Source organism: Equus quagga, chromosome 12 (genome assembly GCF_021613505.1).
Source record: "Equus quagga isolate Etosha38 chromosome 12, UCLA_HA_Equagga_1.0, whole genome shotgun sequence".
Taxonomy (NCBI): domain Eukaryota; kingdom Metazoa; phylum Chordata; class Mammalia; order Perissodactyla; family Equidae; genus Equus; species Equus quagga.
Window position 1 is genome coordinate 27,121,968 of NC_060278.1, and position 17,453 is coordinate 27,139,420.

The 17,453-nt window shown below is 38.4% G+C and overlaps 1 protein-coding gene across 1 annotated transcript in view; it reads right to left on the minus strand.

Moving 5' to 3' along the window:
• NET1 (neuroepithelial cell transforming 1) overlaps positions 1-17,453 on the minus strand; it is a 61,583-nt gene that overhangs the window by 43,710 nt on the left and 420 nt on the right. The window lies entirely within an intron of this gene.

The window sequence follows — 17,453 nt, forward strand, 5'->3', positions numbered from 1 at the left end:
TAAAGATACAGGCTTATAATAAGGTAGATATTTAGAGGCTTACAATGAAAAACAACCAAAATGAGTGAGCAAAGTAATATTTTTAAAAAGCAAGTGAAACAGAAAGACTAATGATAGGAATATAGCAGAGGAGGTCATTGACATTAGCAAGAAAGATGACTTGAGGCATAGGGACACCTGAAATATGACAAAGTATAATTTAAAATTGTTTGGAATTCCTCTGGATCTTTTAACAATGATTTCCTATGTGAAAACAAGAAAAGAATACAATAGCACTGAAAAACTAGCTGCTGGGCTAAGGAAGTTGCTCCCACACATCAGCAGTGCACCTCAAATAAACGCCTCAGCCTAATTACAAACTACTACACGTAACTCACAAATAGCAAAAATTAAAAATGTTAATCTGTAAATGCCAAGGGTACCATGAATGTAGGAAAAATGATGTAAACTATTCTCTGTAGTTAACATTTGTTGATATTTGGAGTGTTGAACTACTCAGATTCCCAATTTCTTTGCAAATTAGGCAAAAAACAATGAATATTATTACAGAAATAATCCATTTATGTACGTCAAATATCTGATGTAGTAGACATCTACTGTTTTGACTGCTCAGTGTCTTTGCTATAATTGCCTCCTCTTCTAGTTCATAAAGATTCCGGAGGAGCTGATAATCAAGTAGACTATTTCCCCTACCATACCGGGGTTTTCTCACTTGTATCTGAGAGTCCCAAATAATAGACACATTTTGAAACATCTCTAGTCTAGAATACAGCTGAACATCTAGAAACCAGCAGATACACACCATTCCAGACAATATCCTACACTAATACTCAGACCAACCTTTAATGCCTTTGTATTATGCAATTCGAATACATGTATCAGGGTGCCTTGCCCACAGCATCAAATTCAGGGGGAAGGATAAAGGGCAAAACAGCAGCAGCAAGTTAACAGTGAGCGAAGAGAAAAATATCCAAAAGCATACATCATTAAAAATGTAGTAGCATAAGCTTACCATATTACCCAGCAATTCTACTCCTAGAAATCTACCCAAGAGAAATGAAAACATATGTTCACACAAAGACTTGTGTCTAAATGGTCATAGCAGCATTATCCATAATAGCTCCAAACTGGAAACAATTCACATCTTCAACAGCTGGTAAACGGCAAACCAAAACATGGAATATTCATTCCATATAATGGAATACTATTCAGCAATAAAAAGGAACGAAATATTGATGCATGCTATAATACGAATGAACTGCAAAAACATGCAGAATCAAAAGATTACATATTGTATGATTCCATTTATATGAGATGTCCAGAAATAGAAATTTATAAAGGTGGAGAGGAGATCAGTGGCTGCCCAGCCCTAGGGGGTGGGAGTGGAGACTGAGGTAATATTTTGGGTGATGAAATGTTCTAAAAGTAGACTGTGGTGATGGTTGTATAACTCTATAAATTTGCTAATAATCATTGAATTGCACATGTACAATGGGTGAATGTTATGATATAAAAATTGTATCTCAATAACACTGTTAAAAAGTGTGGGAGCCAACAGCCTTAGGAGCTGACATGCGCATCCCCTTATTTTTAGCAACTATTACTATAAATGGCAATAACAAAGACAATTCTTGAGTTACCAAGAATGGACTCAATTACTTATGTTTATACGCTATAATTTAGTTTAAAATACGTTCTGAAAAATATCCCATCTAAAAAGTTAAATTCCCTTAAAGGGAATAGGAATCTTCAGATCTGAGTGTACAACAGCTAGCCTGGCTTAAGACTGTACCTTTAACCCGGGATATCCATTCTACAAATTCATCAATTTTACTGGAAAAATGAACTTCAAAGAGTATATTATAAAATACTTAAAAAGATCAGTATGTATTTATATTCCCACCATACAGGTAATGTGTAATGTTCTTAAATGTGGCTATGTGAGTGATAGTAATTGTTTCACTGATTAATATTGATATATCTCTTTAGAGACATTAAGTGGAGGAAGCATGGCAAATGGAGATACAGGACAAAATTCTTCGAGTATCTAGCTGTGAGATTTCATCGAGCTTTAAGGGTTTCATATATAAAAGAGACTATACTAGGGGGCTGGCCCCGTGGCCGAGTGGTTAGGTTCATGTGCTCCGCTGCAGGCGGCCCAGTGTTTGGTTGGTTCGAATCCTGGGCGTGGACATGGCACTGCTCATCAGACCACGCTGAGGCAGCGTCTCACATGCCACAACTAGAAGGACCCACAACGAAGAATATACAACTATGTACCGGGGGGCTTTGGGGAGAAAAAGGAAAAAAATAAAATCTTAAAAAAAAAAAAAAAAAGGCTATACTAATTTTGAAGGCCTTCTCTTTCAGTCCTAAAATGCATGTCAATGGTTATTTATAATAACAGCAACAAAAAAATTTATTGAATGTTTATTATGTACCAGGCACTACTTATTCTAAGCATTTTAGATGCTTATATGAGTTATATGCATTAATTCATAATCCTCATGGCAACTCCATAAGGTAGGTACTATTATTATTCCCACTTTATAAAAGAAGAAGCTGGGGGCATGCGGTGGGCGGGGGGGGGGGGGGGGGGGGGGGGGGCGCCTTCTTTAACTAACTTGGTCTAAGTCCTGAAGCTGGGTACTTAAGGGTTACTGTAAATACTCAATTAAGAACATGATTACCCTTCAACCTTGTTCCCCACACAGACACAGATGAAAAGAAGTTAATCTTGTTAATTTGCTGTTTTCTTGTTTAACCTGAGGGATGATGCAACTGTCACAAGGATTTATGAGCTTGCTTTGCAGAAGAAAAAGAATGCCTTTAAAGAAGTTACAACCATCAAATAACCAGCCCCCAGTTGCTGCTGACCCCAGAAGTCTCATTGCCCAAGGGCTTATCTGGAATGCAAGAAATACCGATTTCCCCTTCATTTCGCCGAAACTCCTCCTCCCAAGCCCCTTAGCTCTATAAAGAACCCCTGCTTTCTTCTTTGTTAAGGCGTATTTGAGAGAACCTATCCTCTTGCCTTCTCACTTTGGCCAACTTGAACAAACCTTTCTCCATCTCCAAGCACCAGCGTCTTAGTGATTGGCTTACTGTGCATCAGGTACACAATTTAAGATTAAGAGGTTTGGTATCAGTCTCAAAGTAGCCAATCAGTAATCAGGATTCACATCCAAGCAGCCTGGCTCCAGCATTGTGCTGTTAACAATTACATTACACCACCTCAACAAGAGCTGGTAATAGAGCTAATTGCTAAATATTCTTTGATAGAAGGTAAGTAAGAGATAACTCTAGTGTTTCCTGCAGAAAGTAAAAATAATGATACCTAAAATTTATGGAGTATATGCTATGTTTAGGTAGTGTTCTAATGCTTTACAAGAATTATCTCACATAATTTTCACAACCTTATGAGATAGATATTACGACATGAGATTTAAGGAGATTAAGTCCTCAGCAGCCAGAGTTTGAACCCAGGAAGTCCGATTGTAAAGACTAAGCTCTTTAAACACTACAGTTTTATTTGGCTGTGAGTCTCAGTCTAAAGGAATGTACATTCCCAGAGAAAATAATTAGGTGAATCAAAGCTCAGGCCATTCAGTGTCCGGAAAACGAGGCCAGAAATGCAGGCCTTCTGAGCTCTGAATCATGTCGTGGGGCCCAGGGCTGTCTATGGACAAGACCCTTGCCTACTACCCAGAACAAAAAGGGAGAAAAGGGGAGAAAAGAGTTAAGAGGCCTATCGTATAACATGAAGCACCTACGTTGAAAGCTTACATCCCACTGGATATCAGATGTTTCTACTCTTTTCTCTCCCTAATTATCTTTCCTCTGTCATACCCTTTAGCAGTCAGCGCACATGTATTATGGACAAAAACTTTTTTTACCTCAGTGTGAAACAATCCCAAGTATCAACATTTAGCAGAGACCAATCAGCTTCATAATCCTTCTTTTAACTTGGTACAGATTGACAAGAGATTTTCACATATTGATGTATATGGGGTAGCTATTCTGGTTCAAAACTGATTCGGCTTGAACTAAAGAAACCTGACTTATGGCCAATCAAACATACATTGTACATCTGCTTTAACCATTAGAGTAAAGAATGCACTCTCTTCAGATAAGAATGCATACTTCCCCTCCTACAAGCCAGTACTGGTAATGCCCTATGGGTACAGTGTATTAGTACTCTTGAAGATAAGTTCCCTTTCCTGGACATCAGGGTCATGTTGACCTGTTAATTTGCAACTGAATACCTCTTTGAAACTTTGATGAGTATGTATCCTGGGTGTGTTTAACGTATGTTCTTTGTTCTAAAAAGGTATAAAACTGTACTGAAAACCATGCTTCTCTGGAATGCTTTCTTCCTTTGTGGAAACTGCCTTCGTAGGTTATAATCCTTACCCTGAGTCAGGTAAAACTCACCTTATCTCTCTTACCTATAGAACGGTCATTGGTTATTTTGCGTTGACATTTCTTGGCACAGTGTGGCAAGATTTCAGAGAAACCCACTGGAGACCATGTGAAATCTACATTTGATTGGTGCTTGGTTCAGCATGGGCCCATTGAGCACCCTCCCCTCCCTCTAGCTTCACTGCACTCTTTGGGTGCCCTGATGAATTCCTCCTGAAACCCCGACCTCCTTATTAAAGTTGTAGGTCCTGACTTTTACTTGAGCTGTTTCAAGTCTTAACACTAGGTGTCTTAAGCGGGTACTGGTACATATCCTAGGTAAGAGGAACCTAGGGGGAATTTACTAGGTAAGAGGAACTTAAGGAGAATTTCCTAGGCCAGGAGAGCCTAAGGGGAACTTTGGAGTGTATGGGGCAGGCTGACCTTTTAATTTGGCTTTAAACTGGAAAGAACTGTGTCTATATAAAGTCTGAGCAAATTGTTTAATAGCAAAATGAGAGACTGAAAACTCCAACTCTGGAGAGATGGGACACCTGTCACAGGCTATTTTAGGATGTGACATTCACAAACAGCACATCTCTCACCTACCACACTGTCCTTAGAAATTGTTCAGACTTTATAGTAAAGTGAAATGAAACTAAAATGAGAAATTGCACTTCTAAAAGCCAACCAGTTCTGGAATAGGCAGCTTCCCTCTGGGAACTGTGGCTGGCTTCATGTACAATATGTACAGAGCCAATACTTGCAAGTTCTTAACAAAATGGAGGTAACTGTAAATGGCTGGATCTTTGGAAGAGGATAGCCCAGGATAATTTAAAATTACAGTGGCCACTTGGGGGCTCTTTTGAGCTCCCAAAACTTGTCTTTTTTGTGTACTAAATTTAAGAGCTGCAGAGCGGAGATTAAATACAATCTTTAATCTCCAAAGAGCCAAGTGCGCCACCTTCTGGCACAAGTGATCAAAAACTAAAGGTTCCAGAACCTGTAAATATTTATAAAGAACAGCAAAATCTTCCCGAGCTTGTTTTGTGTCCTGAGAGCTTAGACGATAATCCTCAGGTTGGGGACCCCAAAACACAGTCAGACAAACATTGGGTTGCCCTCAACTGCGGTCTGAGATGGTTGGACAGAAATGTGCATTGCACTCCATTTGCAGCTAGAGTTCCACCAAACTGATGCCAGCCTCAGGGAAATGACATTGGCCATTAGAAGGAATGTTCCAATTAGATAAGATCATTTTAAGAAGTGCACTTAAAAGCAACGCCTTTAAGTTTCCGAAATAGCCTTATTGGAAGTTTTGTTGCAAAAAGCTAACAAAAAATTAGGTTATAAGGGGTACCTAAAAGAAGTCTGCTACGTCAAAGCTTTACAGACGCGCTCTACCTTAGAAGGAGGGCCCACTATGAACCCCTCCCAGAGTTAACAAGACTGATTTTCTGGGAAAGTGCTACCCTTAAATAGTCAAAGGAAAACCAAAATTAAAAATCAATAGAGTTGTTTAATGCTGCCAAGTATAGTTACTGTTTGTCCTGGTTGAAACCTGACAAGATATTTGAAAGAATTTAGCAATTTATGATCAGAAATTTGGCCAAATTGGAAGCTGATATTCAAAGCCCAGTAGGAACTTTTTAGGCCTTCTTTCCTAAATTAAGATAAAACTAAGTATCTAGAAAGAATGAAGAAAATTAAGGGTAATATAATTGGGTAGACATGTCAGTCCTTTGATAACTAACTAACGTCCACTGTTTATCTCTCTGGGAGCTATTATCTAGACAATCCCAGATTCCCAAGACTGAAAGAAAAAAAAAAGGGGAGGAAAGCAGCTTTGGACATGCAGACTGCTACGAAAGCAGCACTGCCCAAAAATCTCAGGAAAAATTTAAAAATGGAGGCTATAAAATCTTTCTTGCATCTGTGTATTTATGTGTTTGTCTATATATGTATATTATAAATATGTGATATTTTTCTACCACCAAATGGTATTATTAAAGACCAGTTTATAAGAGAGTGCTATCCAATCGGCTTAAATATGTGCTTACATATATTATTTCTAAATCTAATAGAAACTAACCCAAAGATTTTTCAAGTTAACATGATATAAAATAATCCTTGGTAAACAAAAACTTATTTAAGCTTGTTGGTTTGGTTGAAATAAACATGCTTCCACGGTTATCAGCATTGGATATGATACAGACACGTTACCTCTGTTACAAAATTTGCCAGCAAAAATAATAGCTTAGAATGATAGGTGATTTTCTCTAATGTCTCATGAAGTTTTTCTAGGCAATCTAAACATAATAATTGGAAACAAACTAAATGGATGTAAGTAAGAGAAAAGTTTTTGGGTAAACTTTCTAAGAATAATGATTCTTATGGTATATGTATTTAAAATAACTTCAAGATCTTTTGATAACAAATCTTAAGAGTTTTGTTAAAGGAAGTTAAATGATAGAAATTTATTGAGTATCTAGGTCATTTCCACATAAGACAAAATTTAGACATTAATTACTAAACATAGGTTTATCTACCTTTGTCTTATTATAGAGAAACTAGAAAAATGCTTGGGTTTATTAATAAATATGCTTTGTGCCACACTGAGAAATTTTCTATGAAGACGCACATGTTTCTAGACAGTATTTGTGGGTCTACCAATCCACAGGGTGATAATGTAAAATATAGGGAAAATGTCTTTGTATACAAGAAAAGTAAATGTATGTTCCCAGTAAAGCAGACAAGTATAAGGAATGGAGATATTTCTGTTCTAGAGTACTAAGAAGGAGGGCAGGCATGGGACAAATTCTGGACGTGAAAAGAAAGTTATAGAAAGATTGTGGAAGAGGAACCCTGAGGAAGGAATTCTGTGCATGATCAAGTTGGCTAAGACTAAAATGAATTTAAGTTTTAATATCAAAAGCAAGCTGATACAAAAATCAGAACTTGGTTTTTCTTTCCTTTAAAAGGATAATTTTCTTGGACTTTAAGTCTGCTCTTGATAAAGAGATGATGAAGTATCTTTTGAGTAGTCTACCAGAAGGGTAGGGATTTTATCTTTTATCAAAATAAGTTTCCTGTATTGTCTTTATCAGGTCTTTAATCATAGGAGCTAAGGTTTTCTTTACAGCTATTTAATTTTCTGCATTTGCCTGAAAATCTTTAATAGTCATCACGGTTAAACGGATAACTAAGCACTTTTTCACAGTGACTTAGGATCTTGTTTAAGGGTTTAAGACCTTTTGAGGGGCTGGCCCTGTGGCCGAGTGGTTAAATTTGCACACTCTGCTTTGGATCCTGGGCGCAGACCTACATACTGCTCATCAAGCCATGCTGTGGTGACATCCCACACCTACTGCTAAAGCTGTTGCCCTTCTGCAAGGAAAGGCCTCAACCCAATGTGAGAACACACAGATCATTACTAAGATATACTCATATCCTTGAGACAGTGGCATTTGAACAAAGTTGAGTTAGCCATACCTCAAAGGATCCTTTAGGAAGGGGTAAGTGACCTTGCAGTAGGATAATTCCTGTTAGGAGAATTCCTACCAAGTTAACCAGTGACTGGGGAACTCATTTCCCTGGACCAGTAGTTAAACCCATCTGTGACATTTGGCCAATAATGCAGACTTTCTCAGGTCTTATTACGCCCAGTCCTTGGGATTAATGGAAAGAACTAGTGGCACTACCAAAACTCAATTCGCAAAACTTTCAAGAAGCATTTACTCTCTCATGCTCAAAAGTTCTTCCACTAGTACTTCTCAATCTTAGATCTACACCTTTTGGTAAACATTGGCTGTCTCCTTTTGAAAGAATTAACAGGAGAGCCTATGCAATTAGATGAGGGACCATATGAACCAACTTTGCTTAAGAGATATATATTACATTGTTGTCAGGGTCTCACTGAGGTGCTTAACAGAAATGAAAGCTTGGTAGCTGATTCCTTTCACAAAGAGCTCCCGGGAGATGAAGATCTTAAGGATCATGGACTACAACCTGGAGAATTTGCTTACTGGAAGAAGCATCAAATAAGAGACTCTCTGAAGCCCTGTTGGAAAGAACCACAACAGGCACTTTTAACCAATCCATGTGCTGCAAAATTAAAGGGCAAAGACTCACAATTCACATTTCTCATTTAAAAAGGCCCCTCGCCAAAGTGGATTTTTCTTTTTTTAATGTCTCTCTCTTTTTATTTTTGGTGAGGAAGATTGGCCCTGAGCTAACATCTGTGCCAGTCTTCTTCTACTTCGTATGTGGGATGGTGCCACAGCATGGCTAAGATGAGTGGTGTGTAGGTCTGCACCTGGGATCTGAACTCGCAAACCCCTGGCTGAAGAGGTGGAGTGCACGAACTTAACCACTACGCCACCAGGCCAGCCCATAGAGTGGATTTCAACTCCTGTTTCTGACACCTGACTTTGACTGACCAAGACAAATACTTCCAAACCAGGATGAGAAGATAGCACCTGTTGTAGACAGTTGTCCCAAGACTCTGGACCAGGCCTGTATTTTCAACCTTCTATCTCCTCATTTAAACCCTTTGGTATAAGACTGGAATGCAGCCTAGAGTGATGGTAACTCTGTAAGAATTTCTTTTCCTGATAAAGACCATACCCAAAACTCATCCTTCTAACCTAATCATTTCAAATATTAAGTTTATTACCATTGTTATAAACATGTAACCATAAGTTATGTAAAAGCACACATACAATGTTTGTGCAATAACCTAAGGATAATTGATAAATTACATAACCTATGAAATGCTTCCCCTGTCAATATATACCTCTATGCTTGTCCACTATATCCAACTATTTCCCCTCAATGTGGATAACCAGGCAATCAAAGAAAAGCCTAGCACCAATGGACATGATGGACCTAGGGCAGGGAGCAACCACCCTGGCACTGATGGACAATATCTTGATCATCAGTGCTTGTTATCAAAAGATTATTGATCAAAAGGGAAAATGACAAGAGATTTTCACATTTTGAGGTACATAGGGTAGCTATTCTGGTTCAAAACTGATTCGGCTTGAACTAAAGAAGCCTGACTTATGGCCAATCAAACATGCATTGTCCATCTGCTTTAACCATTAGAGTAAAGAATGCACTCTCTTCAGATAAGAATGCATACTTCCCCTCCTACAAGCCAGTACTGGTAATGCCCTATGGGTACAGTGTATTAGTACTCTTGAAGATAAGTTCCCTTTCCTGGACATCAGGGTCATGTTGACCTGTTAATTTGAAACTGAATACCTCTTTGAAACTTTGATGAGTATGTATCCTGGGTGTGTTTAATGTATGTTCTTTGTTCTAAAAAGGTATAAAACTGTACTGAAAACCATGCTTCTCTGGAATGCTTTCTTCCTTTGTGGAAACTGCCTTTGTAGGTTATAATCTTTACCCTGGCTCAAGCAAAACTCACCTTCTCTCTCTTATCTACAGAATGGTTATTAGTTATTTTGCATTGACAATATTTAAAACAGTAAGCCATCTCTCCTAGGTTCTGCACATCCTAGCCACTTCTATTTCCTAGCTTATACTCTAGTCTAGCTCCTGCTTCTTGCTTGGATGGTCAGGATTAACAATTAGCAATGAGTGTGGCTGGAAATGAGGTCCAATCATGTGGGTCAAGTTGATTAAAGGGCAGGCCCAGTAAACAGCAGCACGTGAACACACAAACCCATGCTGACTAGCTTCATTTTAAATTCCTGACCACAAATTTCAAGAGGGTCTCCAGTTCTACCCAGCAACGCCATTACATTCCCCTTGTCATTTCCTCTCCTATCCTCTAAAATAACTATTTCAAGTCTTTCTCTCATTACTCTTCCAATACTCCCTCCCTACCCCCACCTCACTTTTAGCTTATGACTTTGCATCTCATTATATAATATCCCACATACTTATACTGTCCAATCTACCAATATACCTTAAACTTTTCCTTCTCTTTTGTTATAATGGATAAGCTGTATTTTCTAAGGCCAAACTCTCCATTTGTACACTGGGTCATATCCTCTCTTCCCTAACTCTTTAAAAGCAGCCAGAGACAAAACTCATTAACTCTAAAGGAATGAGAATTAAGAAGTGTAAATGTATGAAACGTAACAAATTAGTGACACAAATTGCCAAGGGAAGATCCTTTCTGAGCAAGGAAACATGGGCAGTGAAACGAGGTTTTCATAAGGAAAAGTAATTGTGCAATCAATCTAGTGAGCTGAAATTAGCTGTTTATTTTCATAGAACAATATTTTTATTTGAGAGAAAGATAAAGAAATCATTATTATTTGGACTTACGTATTTTGCAGACATTTATTCTATAATGAAGCATTGCTACCAAAGATAAAATCTGAGCTTTCAAATCAAAATTCAAATTTTTGAAAACTGGTATCCATCACTGTGGGCGTGACATCTTCCTAAGACTCAACAAGCTTGTCACATGAGATTGGTGGTGATATTAATGATGGTGATTTTTGATAGCTTTTTTGATATGCAACAAAGTGTTTCAAATTTTGGAAGATCTGCATAACTCAGTGCATCAATATTTTCCAAATGACAAATGTCACAAAATCATGAATGGGTAAAAAAAAAAAAGAAATCTATTCACAAGTTATGCAGACCAGGGGCTGACCCTGTGGCCGAATGGTCAAGTTCACGTGTTCTGCTTCAGCAGCCCAGGGTTTCACCAGTTTGGATCCTGGGCGCAGACATGGCACCGCTCATCAGGCCATGCTGAGGTAGCATCCCATATAGCACAACCAGAGGCATTCACAATTAGAATATACAACTATGTACTGCGGGGCTTTGGGAAGAAGAATTAAAAAAAAAAGAAGATTGCCAACAGTTGTTAGCTCAGGTACCAATCTTCAAAAAAAAAGTTAAGCAGACCAAAGCATTTTAACATAACAGAGAAGGAAAAGTTCACTGATATGGTTTCAGATTACAAACTGCAGCCAATCATTAAGAAACTACCACATGTCAAGTTCTAGTGTATTATCAAAGATTACCCACAATTATCTGAAAAGACTCTTAAAGTATTCATGCCTTTTTGAACTAAAAATACACATCAGGGCAGATTTTCTTTATATACTCATATTTCATTCTTTACATACTTCAACTTTATGTACTGCAACACATTAAATGCAGAGGGGAGACATAAGAATCCAGCTCTCTTCTGTTAAGCTAGATATTCGACATTTGTGAAACTTAGAAAACAATGCCTCTCTTCTAATTTTGATTTTGAAAATCACTGTTTCAAAAAATATGCTGTTTATGCTAAAATGTAATGGGTCTTTTCAAAGTAAATATTTAAAAAATTAATCAGTTTTAATTCCTAATATGATAACTAGAATTCACATAAACAAAAGCTCTTTGGTGTCCTCAACAATTTTAAAGAGTGTAAAGAGGTCCTGAAGCCACAAAAATAAGAACTGCTGCCCTAGAGAAAACCTGCACAGGCGCACAGAGGAAATGTACCCTCCACCTCACAAAAGAAATGAACTTAAAAACCAAATATACCTTAAATACCAAATAAACTCCATCTGAATTATGAAAAGAGATTTTAAAAACTATTATAGCTAATGATATTTCACTGTATAAAAGTACCATGGAGTTTAATTTTCTCCCACTGTTTTTCTAAGCTTTTTACTATAAAAATATATTGTCATATACTTCTTTGTACAACCACCCACATATGCTTATGCAATTACTTTCTGAAGATAAATTTCTATAAGTAAAGCTGCTTGGTTTAAATATATGCATTATTATTTTTTTTTTCCTTAAAGATTGACCCTGAGCTAACATCTGTTGCCAATCTCTTTTTTCCCCTTCTTCTTCCCAAAGCCCCTCAGTACATAGCTGTATATGAGAGTTGTATGTCCCTCTAGTTCTGCTATGTGTGGCATTGCCTTAGCAGGGCTTGATTAGTGGTACTAGGTCCATGCCCAGGATCCAAACTGGCAAAACCCTGGGCCACCAAAGTGGAGTGCGTGAACTTAACCACTCGGCTGTGGGGCCAGCCCCAATGTATGCCTTATTAAAATCTTGTTTTATCCAACAGATTTCCCTCCTACATATGCGTAATGGGAGTACCAAAAGGAGAAAAAGAATATGCCAATAAATAATGGCTGAAAACTTCTCAAATTCACTGAAAAACAATAACCTACACATCCAGAAAGTGCAATGAACTCCAAGTAGGATAAACACAGAGATCTCAGGCATTTCACAGTAAAAATGGCCAAAGATAGGAGGAAACCTTAAAAGCAGCAAGAGACACATGACTTGCTACTTACAAGGGAATCCCAACAAGATTAACGCCTGAGGGTCTGGCCTGGTGGTGTAGTGGTTAAGTTTGCCTGCTCTGCTTCTACGGCCCAGGATTTGTGGGTTCAGATCCCAGGCGCAGACCTACACACTGCTCATCAAGCCATGCTGTGGCAGCATCCTACATACGAAATGAAGGAAGATTGGCACAGATGTTAGCTCAGGGCCAATCTTTTTCACACACACAAAAATAAATAAAAATAAAAATTAATGGCTGACTTATCAGCAGAAACAATGGAAACCAGAAAGTAGTGGGATAACACTTCCAAAGTGCTCAAAGAAAAAAAGACTATCAACAAAGAATCCTAAATCAAGCAAAACTATCTTTCAAATATGAAGACATTCCCAGATAAACAAAAACTGAGAAAATGTGTTGCTAGTAGACCTATCTTGCAAGAAGTACTAAAGGAAGTACTTCAGGCTAAAAGCAAGTGAGGCCAGATGATAATCTGAATCCACACACACACAAAAAAGAGCACCAACAAAATCAGTTTAAATGAAGAAGAAAAGTAGAGAAATTAAATGCTATAAATTAGAAATGTTCATTTAATGCAAAAGAAAGCAATAAAGGAGGAATAGAGAAACAAAAGACATATAAAACAAAAGGTAAAACAGCAGACAAATAAAACTATATCAATAAATAACATTAAATATGGAGTAAAGAAAACAATCAAAAGATAGACTGTTAGAATAGATTAAAAAAACAAAGAAATATGATCCAGCTATGTGCTGTCTATAGGAGATGTATGTTAGCTTCAAAGATACAAATAGCTTGAAAGTAAAAGGATAGACAAATATATCATGCAAACAGCAAGCTGGAAGAAAGCTACAGTGGCTATATTAATATCAGACAAAATAGACTTTAAAACAAAAAAAAGTTACCAAAGATAAATAGGGACATTTTATATTGATAAAAAGCTCAATCCATCAGGAAAATATAATAATTATAAACATATAAGCACCTAACAACAAAACAAAATACATGAAGCAAAAATTGACAGAAATGAAGGGAAAAATAGACAATTCAATAAAACCAGCTTTAACACCTCATATTCAATAACGGCAGAATAACTAGACAGAAGATCAACGAGGAAATACAAAACATGGACAACCCTATAAACCAACCAGATCTAACAGACATCTAGAGAACACTACATCCAACAACAGAATATAAATTCAAGTGTACACGCAGCATTCTCCTTGATAGACCATATTCTAGGGCATAAAACAAAACTCAATATATTTAAAAGGATATAAATAATAAAAAATATCTTCTCCAACCATAATGGAATGAAATTGGAAGTCAACAGCAGGAAAAAAATTGGGAAACTCACAAATATGTGGAAATTAAATAACACACTCCTAAATAATCAATGGGTCAAAGCAGAAATCAAAGGGAAATCAGAAAATAATTTGAGATTAATGATAACCAAGACACAAAATATCAAAACTTACAGGATGCAGCTAAAGCAGAGCTTAAAGGGAAATTTATAGCTATAAATGCCTATATTGAGAAAGAAAAAGATTTCAAATAAGTAACAACCTTCTATCTTAAGATGCTGGAAAAAGAAGGGCAAACTAGAGCAAGCAGAAGGATGGAAATAATAAAGGCTAAAGTAGAAATTAATTAAACACAGATGAGAAAGACAGTAGAGAAAAATTAGTGAAGCCAAAAGATCAAGATTGACAGTAGTTTAGATAGACTGACCAAGACAAAAAGAAAGACGACTCAAATTACTATAATCAGAAATAAGAGGGGATACTACTTACCTTACAAAGTTAAAAAGCATTATAAAGAAATACTATGAATAACTGTATACCAACAAATGAAATAACTTAGATGAAATGAACAAATTCCGAAAAAGACACAAACTACTGAAACTCACTTGAGAAGAAATAGATCTGTAACAAAGGAAGAGACTGAATGAGTAATCAACAAACTACCCACAAAGAAAAGCCCAGGCCCAGATTGCTTTACCCCTGAATCCTACTAAACATTTAAAAAATTAATTCCAATTTTTCTCTAATTTTTCCAAAAAATAAAATACCTAAAAAATTAAACAATTCCCAAATTTTTATCTGGTTACACAGATGGGTTCACTTTATGAACTCTCCTTGAGCTAAACACTGGTGATTCATGCACTCTTTCATTTGAGAGTTATACTTCAATAAAAGCTTTAAAAAAAGAAAAAAGCAAAAAAGAGAAAAGAAAAATTGTTGTGATGAACTTGTTAACAGGACTCTCATTAATACATCCCAAGGCAAACTTCTACCCTAGTCTTTCGTTTCGGAGAACATGGAGACCTATCTTTTGGTGCTTAGGCCAATCTCTTGGGGTTATCCTTCATTCCACTTTTTCTCTTAACTCCACATTTAACCCATCTGCAAATCCTATCAGCTCTAGTTTCAAAATACATCCCCAAATAGGAACATTTTTCACCACAACTACCACTCTCATAAGATGTCACAGCTGCAATAATAACTTCCTAATTGGTCTCCCTGATTCTATCCTTGCCACATAACAGACTGATCCCTTTAAACTATAGATCACATCATTTCCTCTTGTTTCTCAACTCATTCATTCACACTTAGTCTTTTCAACGGTCTACGAGGTACTACATGATCTGGCCCCAGCCATTTCTCTGACTTCATCTTCCACCATTCTCCCTTTTGTTTCACTCCACTCCAGTCATCTTGGCTTCTTTGCAGTTCCTTAAACACAGCAAATAGGATTCTACTTCAAAACCTTTGCACTTGCTACCCCTCTCTCCAAATATTCACATGACTAACTTCCTTAATTTCTTCAGATCTCTGCTCAAATGTCATCATTATCAACAGAGGCTTTTCCTTCTGAATTTTCCTAAAATAGCAACATCACTCTCTCCTTACTTCTATCCCCTGTACCATGCCTTAATCCTCTTCACAGCATGACCACCTGCTATTTTATATATTTATTTGATTACTGTCCTCTTCCCCCAACCAGAATTTAAGCTTCAGGAGAGCAGGGACTTCATCTTCATTTGTAAGGCAGAATTCCCAGTATTTGCAACAAGGCCTGGCATTAGGCAGGTGCTCAATAGTATTACCGAATGAACGTAGAATGAATGTAACATTACCTTTGTCTGATTTTTTTTTCTTGAGAAGATTAGCCCTGAGCTAACTACTGCCAATCCTCCTCTTTTTGAGGAGGAAGACTGGCCCCGAGCTAACATCCATGCCCATCTTCCTCTACTTTATATGTGGGATGCCTACCACAGCATGGCGTGCCAAGTGGTGCCATGTCCGCACCCGGGATCAGAACCCGTGAACCCCAGGCCACCGAAGCAGAATATGCGCACTTAACTGCTGCGCCACCGAGCCGGCCCCCCTTTGTCTGATGTTTTTGAAATCCATTTTCCTTTTCTCTTAACCTGTCTTTCCTGGTTCTCCTATTTCTCATTCTCAGAGATGAAGACTTCCTTCTCTCTGCTCTTTGATCTACCTCTTAAATATAGGGTGTGATCTGTACAAAGGCATCACAAAGGTATATTCAGGCAAGGATTACCCTAAACTTCAAAATAATAAAAACCAGTATCTAACAAAAAAGTCTAGCTTTATAAATGCCTTGTTGATGAAAGCAAGGTGTTTTCCTATCTCTTAAAAAAAGATTGGCACATCTAGGCATGACTGGAAAGTAGTTTATCTAAAGTAATAATGTGAAACAGATTACAGGGACTTTGGAAAAGATAAAGCAGATGTGGAATTATTCTTATAAAAATCAACAAATAACAGTTTAACATTTATTGAGCGCTCTCTGTATACAAGTACTGTGTATGCAGCTTACACGCATTATCACGGAATTTCACAACAACTTATAGGAAGTGAGTCTATTATGATGCCCATGGTACAGATGAAGACATAGCCTTAGAGATGTAAGGTCCAACAACCAGTGATTGGAACCTACCACCTCCAACACCGTGATGGGAAAGCAATGTCTTCAGTACTTTCTTACACCACTCCTCTTCCAGAAACAGCCTCCTGAACCCTCATCTAGCGTCCACCGCTTCCGGACACACGAGACGGAAGGTGAAATGTGTCAACAGTTAACGTCAGCGACCGTCCTCTTCCGTCTCTTCACTTCGGAGGCTGGACTCTCCCGAGCTGTGCTCTGTTCACCGACTTGGCCAGTTCTCAACAAGAAAGATGCTGGCCTCGGCCAAACATTTCGTTTTAAAGCTCTCTTTTAGGCTAAAAGTCTAGCGTCTGTTAGAAGTTATCGTGGCCCGGGTGACAGTTCCTCTCCCTCTACCCTGGAAGGTTCCAGCAGTTTCTGTGTGTCCTTTGCGTTTAGGAACCGCCCACACTCCAGCCGGTACCCCAGGGTGTGGAGAGCTCACCTCTACTGGTGAACCCGTGTAGCGCCCCCCACCAAGGGTTTGAGGAGGACGAGGGGGAGCAGCCCGCGCCCCAACAGTAGGAAGGTCTGGAGAAGGGTGAAATCCCAGCACTCCTACCAAGGAAAGGTGGGGAGGAGAGGGAGGAGGGCGTCCATCCCGCACCCCAGCCCGAGGAAGGGCCAGAGGAGGAGGGAGAGGAGGATGACCTCCCGCGCCCCCCTGAGGAAGGGCCAGAGGACAAGGAGGAGGGGGAGGAGGATGACCTCCCGCGCCCCCCCTGAGGAAGGGCCAGAGGAGGAGGGGGAGGGGGAGGAGGGTGACCTCCCGCGCCCCCGCCTGAGGAAAGGC